The sequence below is a fragment of the Myotis daubentonii genome, chromosome X (genome assembly GCF_963259705.1).
Source record: "Myotis daubentonii chromosome X, mMyoDau2.1, whole genome shotgun sequence".
NCBI classification, from domain to species: Eukaryota; Metazoa; Chordata; class Mammalia; order Chiroptera; family Vespertilionidae; genus Myotis; species Myotis daubentonii.
Genome location: NC_081861.1, coordinates 96,903,652 through 96,917,029, shown reverse-complemented (window position 1 = coordinate 96,917,029; position 13,378 = coordinate 96,903,652). Strand labels below are relative to the sequence as shown.

The 13,378-nt window shown below is 41.7% G+C and overlaps 1 protein-coding gene and 1 pseudogene across 1 annotated transcript in view; both read left to right on the top strand.

Moving 5' to 3' along the window:
* ABCB7 (ATP binding cassette subfamily B member 7) overlaps window positions 1-13,378 on the top strand; it is a 198,483-nt gene that overhangs the window by 44,357 nt on the left and 140,748 nt on the right. The window lies entirely within an intron of this gene.
* Window positions 10,759-13,278, top strand: LOC132225062 (nuclear prelamin A recognition factor-like; annotated as a pseudogene).

Below are 13,378 nucleotides of genomic sequence, written 5' to 3'. Positions count from 1 at the left end.
TGGTGGTCTAGTTTAATTTTTTTGCATGTGTCTGACCAATTTTACCAACACCATTTATTGAAGAGACTGTCTTAGACTCCATTGTATGCTCTTGCCTCCTCTGTCAAATATTAATTGAGCATAATGGCTTGGGTTGGTTTCTGGGTTCTTTGTTCTGTTCTGTTGGTCTCTATATCTCTTCTTGGGCCAGTACCAGGCAGTTTTGAGAATAGTGGCTTTCTATTATAGCTTGATATCTAGTATTGTGATTCCTTGAACTTGGTCTTCTTTCTTGGACTGCTGCGGCTATTTGGGGTCTTTTTTATTCCATATGAATTTTTGGAGAGTTTCTTGTAGGTGTGTGAAATATGCCGTTGGAACTTTAATGGGGATTGCACTAAATCTATAGATTGCTTTTGGTAGTATAGATAATTTAATGATCTTGATATTACTAGTCCATGAACATGGTTTATTCTTCCATTTGTTTATGTCTTCCCCTATCTCTTTTTTCAATGTCTTGTAGTTTCCCGAGTACAGATCTTTTATCTCTTTAGTTAAGTTTATTCCTAGGTATCTTAATTTATTTGGTTCAGTGGTAAATTGGATTGCCTTTTTAATTTCTCTTTCTGTGAGTTCATTATTGGTGCATAAAAAAGCCGTAGATTTCTGGGTGTGTTAATTTTGTATTCTGCTACATTGCCAAGTTCATTTATTATGTCTAATGGTTTTTTGGTGGAGTCTTTCAGTTTTTCTATGTACAATAGCATGTCCTCTGCGAATAAGGACAGTTTTACCTTTTCTTTTCCAACTTGGATGCCTTTTGTTTCTTTTTCTTGTCTTACCACTATGACTAACACTTAGAGTACTTTGTTGAACTGGAGTGTTGATAGTGGGCATTCCTGTCTTGTTCCTGATCTTAGGGGAAATGGGTTTAGTTTTTGCCCATTGCGTGTGATGTTGGCTGTAGGTTTGTCATATAAGGCTCTTATTATGTTCAGGTATTATTGCTCTATTCCCACTTTTCTGAGCATTTTTATCAAGAAAGAGTGTTGGATTTTGTCAAATGCTTTTTCTGCATCAGTTGATATGACTATGTGACTTTTATCTCTCAGTTTGTTTATGTGGTGTATGAAGTTTACTGATTTCTGGGTACTGTATCAGCTTTGCATCCCCAGAATAAATCCCACTTGGCCATGGTGTATAATCTTTCTAATGTAATGCTGGGTCTGATTTGCTAGAATTTTGTTGAGGATTTCAGCATCTATGTTCATCAGAGATATTGAGCTGTAATTCTCTTTCTTTGTAGTGTCTTTATCTGGTTTTGTGATTAGGGTAATGCTAGCTTCATAGTAAGAGCTGGGAAGTGTGTCTTCCTCTTGAGTTTTTTGGAGTACTCTGAGGAGGATAGGTTTCAGTCTTCTTTGAATGATTGGAAAAATTTTACTGTGAATCCCTCCAAACCAGGGCTTTTGTTTGCCGGAAGATTTTTGAGTACTGCTTCAATTTCATCAGTAGTTTCAACTGTTCAGGTTTTTAAATTCCTACTGATTGAGTTTTGGAAGGTTGCATTGTTCTAGGAATATGCCCATTTTGTCTAGGTCAGTGGTCGGCAAACTGCGGCTTGCAAGCCATGTGCGGCTCTTTGGCCCCTTGAGTGTGGCTCTTCCACAAAATACCACATGTAGGCATGCATGTACAGTGCAATTGAAACTAAGTGGCCCATGCACAGAAGTCAGTTTTCGGCCTGGGTGAGGCTATTTTGAAGAAGTGGCGTTAGAAGAAGTGGGGGGTGTTGGTCGGTCGGGCGAAGGGAGACGCAGCACAGGCGGGCTGTGGAATACGCAGTGCGGGGGAGGTACATTGTTTTGAGGTACATTCGCTGAGGTCGACCCCTTCCAACTCTTCTATCCACAGTCATCTATCTGAAACAAGTATACAAGATGAGTGTGGATTGTAGAGTTGGAAGGGGTCAACCTCAGCGAACGTACCTCAATCAGATTGAGGACGTTTTTAGCAAAGGCCAGCTTAGGAGTACCCTAATTAGGTTAATAACAATGTACCTACCTATATAGGTTAAGTTTTAAAAATTTGGCTCTCAAAAGAAATTTCAATCGTTGTACTGTCGATATTTGGCTCTGTTGACTAATGAGTTTGCCGACCACTGGTCTAGGTTGTCCAGTTTGTTGGAGTAGAGCTGTTCTTAGTATTTTTTTTTACAGTCCTTTGTATTTCTGTGCGGTTGGTGGTTACTTGCCCTTTTTCATTTCTGATTTTGTTTATTTGGATCCTATCTCTGTTTTTAGTGAGCCTGTGTAGAGGTTCATCACTCTTGTTTATCTTTTCAAAGAACCAGCCCTTGGTTTTATTGATCATTTGTATATATATATTTTTTGGTCCCTATGTCACTTATTTCTGGTCTCATCTTCATCATTTCCTTCCTTCTGTTTATTCTGGAGTTTTCTTGTTGCTCTGTTTCTAATTTATGGAGTTGTAGGGTTAGATAATTACCATTTTTTCTTTTTTTTTTTGAAGGAGGCCCATAGAGCGATGAATTTCCGTCTCAGGACTGTTTTCACTGTGTCCCATAGATTTTGGATTGTTGTGTTTTCATTGTCTTTTATTTCCATGATGCTTTTTATTTCTACTTTGATCTCTTTGGTAACCCAATTATTGTTCAATAGAATGCTATTTATCCTCCAATTACTTGTGGGGTTTTTATTTTGCATTTTTTATTGTAGGTCATTTCTAATTTTATGCCATTGTGATCTGAGAAGATGCTTGATATGATTTCTATCTTCTTGAATTTGAAGAGACTTTGCCTGTGTTCTAGTATGTGGTCTGACTAAAAATTTCCTGTGTACACTTGAGAAAAATGTATATTTTGTAGCTTTGGTGTCAAATGTTCTGAAGATGTTAATTAATTCCATCTGATCTAGTGAGTCATATATGATTGCTCTTTTGTTTGTTGATTTTTTTGTTTAGAGCAGTGGTTCTCAACCTGTGGGTTGCGACCCCTTTAGGGGTCGAATGACCTTTTCACAGGGGTTGCCTAAATACATCATGCATATCAGATATTTACATTATGATTCATAACAGTAGCAAAATTACAGCTATGAAGTAGCAACAAAAATAATTTTTTGATTGGGGGGTCACTACAACATGAGGAACTGTATTAAAGGGTTGTGGCATTAGGAAGGTTGAGAACCACTGGTTTAGAAGATTTATCCAGTGGTGTCAGTGTGGTATTAAAGTCCTCAACTCTGATGGTAGTGCCATTGATCCTCCCTTGATATCTTCCATAAGTTTTTTTATGTATTTGGGTGCTCCTGTATTGGGTGCATATATGTTTACCGGAGTTATATCCTCTTTTTCAATTTTTCCCTTTAATATTATAAATGGCCATCCTTATCTCTTGTAATGGTGTTCATTATTATACATGTTGAATATGTTTTCCATCCTTTTCAGTGTCCTGCTAACCATTGCTCTAAATTCTTTCCCTGTCAAATTACTTGCCTCTATTTCATTTATTTCCTTTTCTGCTGATTCCTCCTTTTCTATCCTATGGAGTGTGTCTTTGTCTCCCCATTTTCTTTTTTCCTTTGTGATTGTTTTTGTGTTCTTAGATAACACTGCTATGCCACCCAGATTTTTTGTTTGTCTTATCTAGTAGATGCTTTGTGGGGCCCAGTGATGCAATCTCTCAGGTCTTCTGGGGTGGGTATTTTAGGGATGCCGTCTACTTGGGATTTTTGTGTTCTCTTGGTATAGTTGGGTCTTGAGTTTTATTGTCCTGTTCATGGATTGAGTCACAGGTTGTCTGGTTATGTGGCTTGCTCTCTACCATGTTGACCAAATAGCGTAAACTTCAACCCAACAACACACAACACAAAGGGATCAAAACACGAATGTACTCACGACACCAGTGACCACCAGAGGAAAGAGAATTAGGAGGGAGAAAAATAGAGCATAAATTATATCAAGAAAAGGAAAAAAGGTAATAGAGAAAAGAAAAGGGAAAACAATTATGGGGAGAAAATACCACAAATCAAGCAAATAAACCAAAAAATGCAAACAACAACCACCCTGAAAACGGGGGCACAAAATCTGTGGAAGAAGAGCTTATGTACAGAAAGTAAGGTTAAAGAATTGAGTGAATAGGGGAAGGTATCGGTTACTTTAGAGGAGATAGAAAAAGAATGAGTGGGTAAGAAGAAAACAAAAAAAAGACAAAACAAAAAAGTTATTCGTGTATTTTTGGAAAAGAATAGAGAGAGGAGAACCAAGATGGCAGCATAGGTAAACACCTATACTTGCTGCCTCTCACAACCACATCAAAATTATATCTAAAAGGCAGAACTACTACCACTCAGAACCATGGGAAAACTGGCTGAGTGGAAGTTCCACAAGTAGAGAGGCGAAGAAAGCGCATTGAGACTGGTAAGAGGTGCAGAGTCACGGAAAGCGCTGGCAACTTCATGTGCTGCTCTTTTAATCGGGATGGAGATACAAGCTGCCACTTGCTCTGAGCTCCAGTTCCAGGTGAGACTCTGGGGACCCAGACGCATGTGGGGAGAAACTGGACTGTCTGGCATCGGCACCGAAACGCGAGGTCGGCTTTCTCTCAGAGGTGCGTGCTGCGATCATTGTTCTTGCACGTGGGGTGGGGGGGGGGCACGGGACACGGAGACCTGGGGACATCTCCAATGAAGGGCTGACTGGCAGCCATCGCTGTTTGTTTCGCCGTATTGATTCCCAGAGACCCCGCCCCACCTAATTTACAAACCCACCCAAGTTGTGCGCATCACCTTTTGCATATGAATGGCCTGTACTTTCTCTGCTGAAAACCTGTCAAACTGCAGCTGGGTCAGAGAGCCCCAGAGCTTCCAAAAGAAGGCCCTAGGTCAGCCGTGGGCAAACTACGGCCTGCGGGCCGGATCCGGCCCGTTCAGCTGTTCTGTCCGGCCTGTGGAGCTGAAAGAGCGGAGGGTTCTCTTGCTCTCCCCTCCGCTCCTTCACCAGCAGCAGTGTTAACATGGCAACGTCGGGAAACACAGCCGCAGCTCCTTCTTCTGAGTCCAGTTTAAGAACCCATTGTGGCCCTTGAGTCAAAAGTTTGCCCACCCCTGCCCTAGGTCCAGCAGCAGCAGCCTGCCTTGCTTCACAGCTGGGCCTCGTCTGGGCACTTCCAAACCCCATACAAAGAGGGGGAATCTGCAGATGTCTCTGTAGCTCCTGCTGGGCGACCCCAGACATTGGCTGACCTTGCACCTCCTTGGAGATCCAAGAGCCAGTGTACCCAGTGGTCACCGTGAGACAGTATCTGATTACAACTCTTCACATTCATTATAGACACACTCAAGGGACAGACTCGGTGAGCACCAAAGCCCCACTGAAGGAAGTCCTGCCCCATAAGGGTGTTTCCTGCACAACAGTGTAGACACAGCTGGTCATCACAGCCAACTGGCCTGGAGGTCCATTCCTCCCAGTGATACCAATAGCAATCAAGGCTTAACTACAACAAGACTGTGCATACAGCCCACAAAGAGGTGCCCCAAGAGTGTTCACCTCAGGTGACTGGGGAGGCTGAGCCACTGGGCCCTATAGGACAGTTACCACACAAGGCCACTCTATCAACTCAAGGAGACTTAGCAGCTACCCAATACATAGATACAAACAAAGGGAAGCAGCCAAAATGCAAAGATAAAGAAACAAGTCGCAAATGAAAGAAACGGATGAAAGCAAAATACTGGATATAGAGTTCAAAACCACAGTTATAAGGTTGCTCAAGAATCTTCTAGAAACCTCCAAGAAATTTAGTGAGACCCTCGAGGATATGAAAAATAACCAATCAGAAATTAAGCATACACTGACTGAAATACAGAATAATATACAGAGATCCAACAGCAGATTAGAGGATCCCAAGAATCAAGTCAAAGATTTTAAATATGAAGAAACAAAAAACACCCAACTGGAAAAGCAAAAGAAAAGAGAATCCAAAAATATGAAGATAGTGTAAGGAGCCTCTGGGACAACTTCAAGTGTACCAACATCTGAATTATGATAGTGCCAGATGAAGAGAGACAGCAAGATATTGAAAACCTATTTGAAGAAATAATGACAGAAAACTTCCTTTACCCGGTGAAAGAAATAGACTTACAAGTCCAGGAAGCGCAGGGAACCCCAAACAAGAGGAATCCAAAGAGGTCCACACCAAGACACATCATAATTAAAATGCCAAGGGCAAAAGACAGAGAATCTGAAAAGCAGCAAGAGAAAAACAGTTACCTACAAGGGAGTACCCATACGACTGTCAGTTGATTTCTCAACAGAAACTATGCAGGCCAGAAGGGAGTGGCAAAAAATATTCAAAGTAATGAATAGCAAGAACCTTCAAACAAGATAACTCTACCCAGCAAAGCTATCATTCAGAATTGAAGGTCAGATAAAGAGCTTCACAGACAAGAAAACACTAAAGGAGTTCATTACCACCAAACCAGTATTAAATGAAATGCTGAAGAGTATTCTCTAAGAAGAGGAAGAAGAAGAAAATGATAAAGAGCGAAAATTATGAACAACAAAGTGACAACAAATACATATATCTATTAACAAGTGAACCTAAAAATCAAATGAATAAAAAAACTGGATGAACAGAACAGACTGGCGAATGTAATAGAATCAGGGGCATAGAAAGGGAGCAGATTGATAATTCTTGGGGGGAAGGGGTTGTGTGGGGTGTGGGAAGAGATTATACAAAAAGCTTACCCCTATGGACGAGGTCAGTCGCAGGGGGTGGGGGGGTGAGGGGGGACCAGGCCTGCCTTGAGGTGGGAACTGGGTGGAGAGGAGCTTTGGCAGGGGAAAAAGAGGTGCATCTGTAGTAATTTGAATAATAAAGATAAAAAAAACAATAGAGAGAGCAGTAACGCTTGATTTTAGTGATTAAAACTAAACAATTAGAAGAAAAGCAGGGGAGGATAGGAAAAACAAAAGCATAAAAAATGACTAGCAAAGAAAAAGAGAAGGGTGCATGTTCTTGGAGTAGCGCAGAGGAATTTAGATATATGAGTATGCCAACAGAGACTACAATAACATGTCAATAAAGCAGATAAAGATAAATTTTTCACAAGGGGTAAAAAGAAAGGAAAGAGAAAAACTGAAGTGGGGACAGGAGAAAACAGGATGAAAAGGGAGAAATGAAGAAGAAATGGTGGAAAAAAAGAAAACATAAGATAAAATAAAATTGCAATAAAAATAAAAATATATAGAAAACATAATACAAAAAGGAAAAAAATACAAAAGAAAGAAAAGAAATTTTTTTTAAAAAATAAGGGTAAAAAATAAAAAATGAAGTGGTGTTCTCTTCAGCCTAGTTTTAACACTAGATTGCCCAAGGAAGTCATTTTGACTGCTTTTTAATTTCAGTTAGAAAAACAATTATGCATATAAGGACACAATGTTCTTAGAATTTTGTGACTTTTTGTACAACATATAAATGCGTTTATTAATAATTGTAGTTACCTCCCCCTCCTTCATTTCCGGTATATATATATATATATATATATATATATATATATATATATATATATTATACCTATATTGCCCAAAACAGTCATTTTGACTGCTTGGGGAAATTTTAACTCTTATTATTGAATTGAGTAAATTTCTTATATGACCAGTTCGGCTCTGTATTGAAATAACAGTTTTCATTTTTTTTCCATTACCGTCACATGATAACATACAAGTACATGATAAATTGTCGATACTTGATAAGTTGCATTTGCTCAATAAGCTAAACTAGTACTTGTTATTCGAATCTTTATGCAGTGATACTTGTTCTAATAAGTTGTTTATTTTATTTCTTTTGCGCCCTAAATTCATGAAAGAAATGTCGAATAGAAGTGAGTTATTGGAAAAGCTAAGGAACATAAGTGAAGAGTGCTCCGATATTACTCTTTCACAATGCAGTCATTTTGACTGCTTTTGGGCAATATAGGTATATACTAAATTTCAGTCTTTCTAGTGTTAAGCAACTTTATTCTATATATATAAAAGACTAAGTTGAGTTGCACATGTGCAATACATATAAAGCTCTCACTGGTGCCAATCACACGTGTGTGTGTGTGTTTCCACTTGTCATTGTAGATCATGAATTTGGTTGACACTTCTATTATAGAGAATAGGGATATTAAAATATTTCTTCTAATTGTCTTTCAGTGTGCATGAATTCGTGCATCGGGCCACTAGTTACTACAGAATTGTTGATACCTTGCAGATCATGTGGCTGTTGGTGTTTTCCTCCCTTGTTCTTGCATTTTGAAGGTCAAGGGGATTTCTTATGTCCCAGTGTGTTGTACCTGTTGTTCGTACATTCTATACAGTTATTTTGTTTGTAATGTGATAATTCCAGCAGATGAAAATGCTATGCTTCCACTGCTTTGCCATCTCCTCCATCATGTTTTCTAACTATTTTTTTTCTTTTTGTGGTAAAAATCACATTATGTGAGATCTACTCTCTTTAAAAAAAGTAAGTGTTCCTTATAATTATGAGCATAATATTGTACAGGAAATATATAGGACTTATTCATCTTCTATAACTAAATCTTTATACTATTGTATAGCAACTTCCATGTCCTATTCCTCCAAGCCCCAGTCAACCACCATTCTACTTTCTGTTTCTATCATTTAAAATTTTTTAAATTGATTTCAGAGATGAAGGGAGAGGGAGAGAGAGATAGAAACGTCAATGATGAAAGAGAAACATTGATAGGCTGACTCCTGCATGCCTCACTCTGGGGGTCGAGCCTGCAACCTGGGCATGTGCTCTGACCAGGAATAGAACCATGTCCTCCTGGTTCATAGATTGATGCTCAACCACTGAGCCTCGCTGGCTGGGCTGCTTCTATGACTCTGAATACACTAGAAACCTCATATAAGTGGAATCATTCAGTATTTATCTATGTCTAGCTTATTTGACATAGCATGATATCCTCTAGATTCAGCCATGTTGCCATATGTGACAGGATTTCATTTTCATGGCCAAATAGTATTCCATTTTATGTATGTGCATTTTACTTATCTATTCATCCATTGATGGACATATACATTCCTTTTACAGTTGGGCTCCTGTGAATAATGCTGCAATAAATACCGGAGTGCAAGAATGTTTTTGAGATTTTGATTTCAATTCTTTTGGATAAATACCCAGATCTGAAATTGGTGGATCATATGTTACTTCTATTTTTTAACATTTTGAGGAACCTTCATACCATTTTCCATAGCAGCTGCATCAAAATTTCTACCAGCAGTGTACAGCATTCCAATTTTTCCACATCTTCAACACTTTTTGTTTTTTCATAATTGCCATCCTAACAGGTGTAAAGCATTATCTCACTGACATTGATTTATATTTTTCTTCTGCCATTAATTTCAAGTTTTGTTTTATGTTTGGCAAATGATTTGTATAATTTCAGTCTTCTTAAATTTGCTTAAATTTGTTTTGTTATCTAATAAGTGATTTATTCTGGAGAATGTTCTGTATGTACTTGAGAAGAATGTGTATTCTATTATTGTTAGGTGAAATGTTTCCTTTACACTAGAAAGACTAAAATTTAGTATATACTTATATTGCCCAAAAGCAGTCAAAATGACTGCATTGTGAAAGAGTAATATCGGAGCACTCTTCACTTATGTTCCTTAGCTTTTCCAATAACTCACTTCTATTCGACATTTCTTTCATGAATTTAGGGCGCAAAAGAAATAAAATAAACAATTTATTAGAACAAGTATCACTGCATAAAGATTCGAATAACAAGTACTAGTTTAGCTTATTGAGCAAATGCAACTTATCAAGTATCGACAATTTATCATGTACTTGTATGTTATCATGTGACGGTAATGGAAAAAAAATGAAAACTGTTATTTCAATACAGAGACGAACTGGTCATATAAGAAATTTACTCAATTCAATAATAAGAGTTAAAATTTCCCCAAGCAGTCAAAATGACTGCTTTTGGGCAATATAGGTATAACACACACACACACACACACACACACACATATATATATATATATATATATATATATATATATATATATACCGGAAATGAAGGAGGGGGAGGTAACTACAATTATTAATAAACGCATTTATATGTTGTACAAAAAGTCACAAAATTCTAAGACATTGTATCCTTATATACATAATTGTTTTTCTAATTGAAATTAAAAAGCAGTCAAAATGACTTCCTTGGGCAATCTAGTGTTAAATTCATTTGGTTTACAGTGTTATTCAAGTTCTCTAATTTCCTGTTGATCCTTTGTATTTTTTTCTGTTATTGAAAGAGGGATCGTAAAGTTGCCAACAATTATTGTGTTGCCCTGTATTTCTCCCTTCATTTCTGTCAGAGTTTGCTTCATATATCATGTACTCAGATGTTGGATGCCTATCCTAATATATAAAAACCCGGGGTCTGTAATGACCGAACAGACTACTGGTCTATCCATCCCCCCCCACCCCCCTTCCCGGCCTTCAGGCTCCATTGATCAGGGGATGGCTAACGGGGGAACCAGGGTCACTCAGGCTCCAATGAATCTGTAGCAGCAGTGACTGGTGAGCGGGCAGAAGGCAGATCGCTTGGTCCCTCCCCCAGCCCGCAGGCTCCCATTGATCAGGGGATGACTAACAGGGAACCAGAGTGAGTGGCATGGGGACTGGGGAGCAGCTGGAAGGCAGGCCTGGCCCTCAGATTCCAATTAATCAGTAGCTGAGGTGGAGCAGAACTGGGGACTGGCTTTCTTAGTAGTCCTGTAGGTTCAATCTCCAGAGGACAGGCCGGGCAGCAATGGACCAGCGCTTCCTGCACGATCCCGACAGTGCTGCGGGCCTCCTGGAACTTGGCCTCGGGCACTGCAACTGCTTCTCCTCCATAGACGCTCCACAAGAAAGAAAGGATACCACCAACAGCGGCAGGGGTGACCAGTGGTGACTGACTGCTCTCCCTGTGCTTCCTCCAGGTCACTTGAGCCAGCCCCCGCCCGCCCCACTCTATATGAAGTGTGATCACTGCAATTGGAAGGAATGTAGTAAAAAAACGAAAACCGATAACCACAAGAATGCTGCAATCAACATCCAGAGTCCAGCTCAGGAGAACAGAGAGAAGGGAGAATTCCATAAGGTGGCCGATGCCAAGATATTTCTGAGTGACTGCCTGGCATGTGACAGTTGTGTGACCACAGAGGAAGGAGTCCAAGTTTCTCAACAGAACACCAAGGACTTCTTCTGTGTTCTGAACCTTAATAAGAAATGTGATACCTCACTGCACAAGGTGCTGGCAGTGTCCGTGTGCCTTATTTTGCTGGTAAATTCAGCCTCAGTGTCATTGATGCATCCAGAAGGCTCTGCAGCTTTCTCAAATGCTTTTGGGCGCAGTGTCTTTGACATGAAGATAGCTGTGGGCTTCAGCAACCTGGAGAGTCAGAAGGAATTTGTGTGTCTGTACATGAGGAAGAGCCCCGGCCACCCATGCTGACCTCTGCCTACCCCAGCTGGGACCAATATGCAGAGCGTGTGCTGGGTCACCCCATCACCCCCACCTCTGCATGGCCAAGTCTCCCCAGCAGTACATGGGCTTTTTGGTGAAGAATTACTTCAACAGATCACAGAACCTGTCCCCAGACAAGATTTTCCACGTCATTGTGGCCTGTGTTATGACAAGAAACTGGAGGCCCTTTGCAAAGATGTTCCCACAGCTTCACACAGTTCCCAGGGTCCTGACTGTGTGTTGACCTTAGGTGAAATTGCCCAGATAATGGAGCAAAGTGACCTCGCCTCGAATGACGCCGCTGTGGACACGCTGTTTGCAGACATGAAGGAGAAGGAGGTGAGGCTCCACGAGGGTGCTAGCTCTGACAGGTACCTGGTGCACATCTTCAGGCACATGGCCAAGGAACTGTTCAATGAGGACGTGGGAGTGCTCACCTACCGCACTCTGAGGAACAAAGACTTCCAGGAGGTCACCCTTGAAAGGGACAAAGAGGTTCTGCTACGCTTTGAAGCTGCTTGCGGCTTTCGGAACATCCAGATGTGGTCCTGAAGCTGTAGATGGGCAAGTTCCCCTGCCACTTTGTGGAGGTCCTGGCCTGCTCCAGGCATGCCTAAGCGGCAGGGGCCAGGGCCTGGCCCAGGCGGATGACGGGTGTGCAGACAGGGCACTGCGGTGGCAGATGGAAGGCATCTACGCTGCCATCTCGGTGTGGCCCCTGGAGACCAGAACCCATGTGCAGGAGCTATACCAGGAGTGGCTGGGGAGGCAGGGGGGAGAGGCGGGGCTGGGGGCGACTCCCCCTGGGCCCAGGTGGCCCTGCACATTGCTTAGCAGGACCCAGGGCAGCTTGCCAGGATATCAAGTGGTAAAGGTCCAGCAGATGCCCAGGCAGCAGGCCGCCTGAAGGGGGCTGTCAGACATGTGAAGGAAAGGCTTAGCATCTCTGTTATTCAGAATTTGGTATTCAGAATTCCCTGCTCCCCATCTGTCAGCTCCCTCCCTCTGAGGAGCGCTGTCGTCGTCACATGGATGCAACTGGAATATTGTATCTCAAGAAGATTGCCCCAATGTACGTATCCTTTTATCCGACGACGAAAACATCCCAAAGAACGAGAATGGCGACAGACTACTATCCTTTAGGCTTAAAAAAAACCCGGAAGTGTCCTGCGAAGAGCTGAGACTTGGTTCTGTTCACTTGCCTCACAGAGATTGGATGAGGAAATGGCCCAGTTTGGCCCTGACTTTACCTACTTATGTTACTCTTGAAAGTGTCTTTGCCACATTGTGAATAAACTGCCACCTTTTAGAATAGGGGCTCGTACGAAAGTCTGCATTCCCAACTTTTTTTTAAACAGATCTATGTTCTGCAACTGTGGCCTCCGTCCTGAAATCAGGTCCTGTTGCTGGGAATCAGGAGGCACTGGAGTGGAGCCCCCCCGCCCCCCAGCATGCCCTTTTACATTCAGGGATTGAGCTTAACTCACTTTGGGGGAGGCCTGGCAATAGTGACAGGTGTCACAGATGGAAGGATGGAGAATGGAGAGGCCGACACCCTGCTCAGTCCCTCCCTGGGTGGGGTCAGGCAGATGAAGGCCAGCCAGCCCGCCTCACAATTGGGTGAGATAGCCTCCTCTGTGTCCACCTCTCACCCCGTGGGCCCAGCCACTCCCCTCAGCTCTGGGCAGCTCTCTGCGTTCCATGACAGTGCACTCTGCCTTCACATGCTTTTCGCCCTAAGTGAGAAGGGAGAGAGCAGTTGGCCCACTGACAACTACACAGAACGATAGGGCTCATGGCTGGTGAGCGCAGTGGCAGTGGTGGGAGCCTCTCCTGCCTCCATGCAATGATGCTAAGGAGCA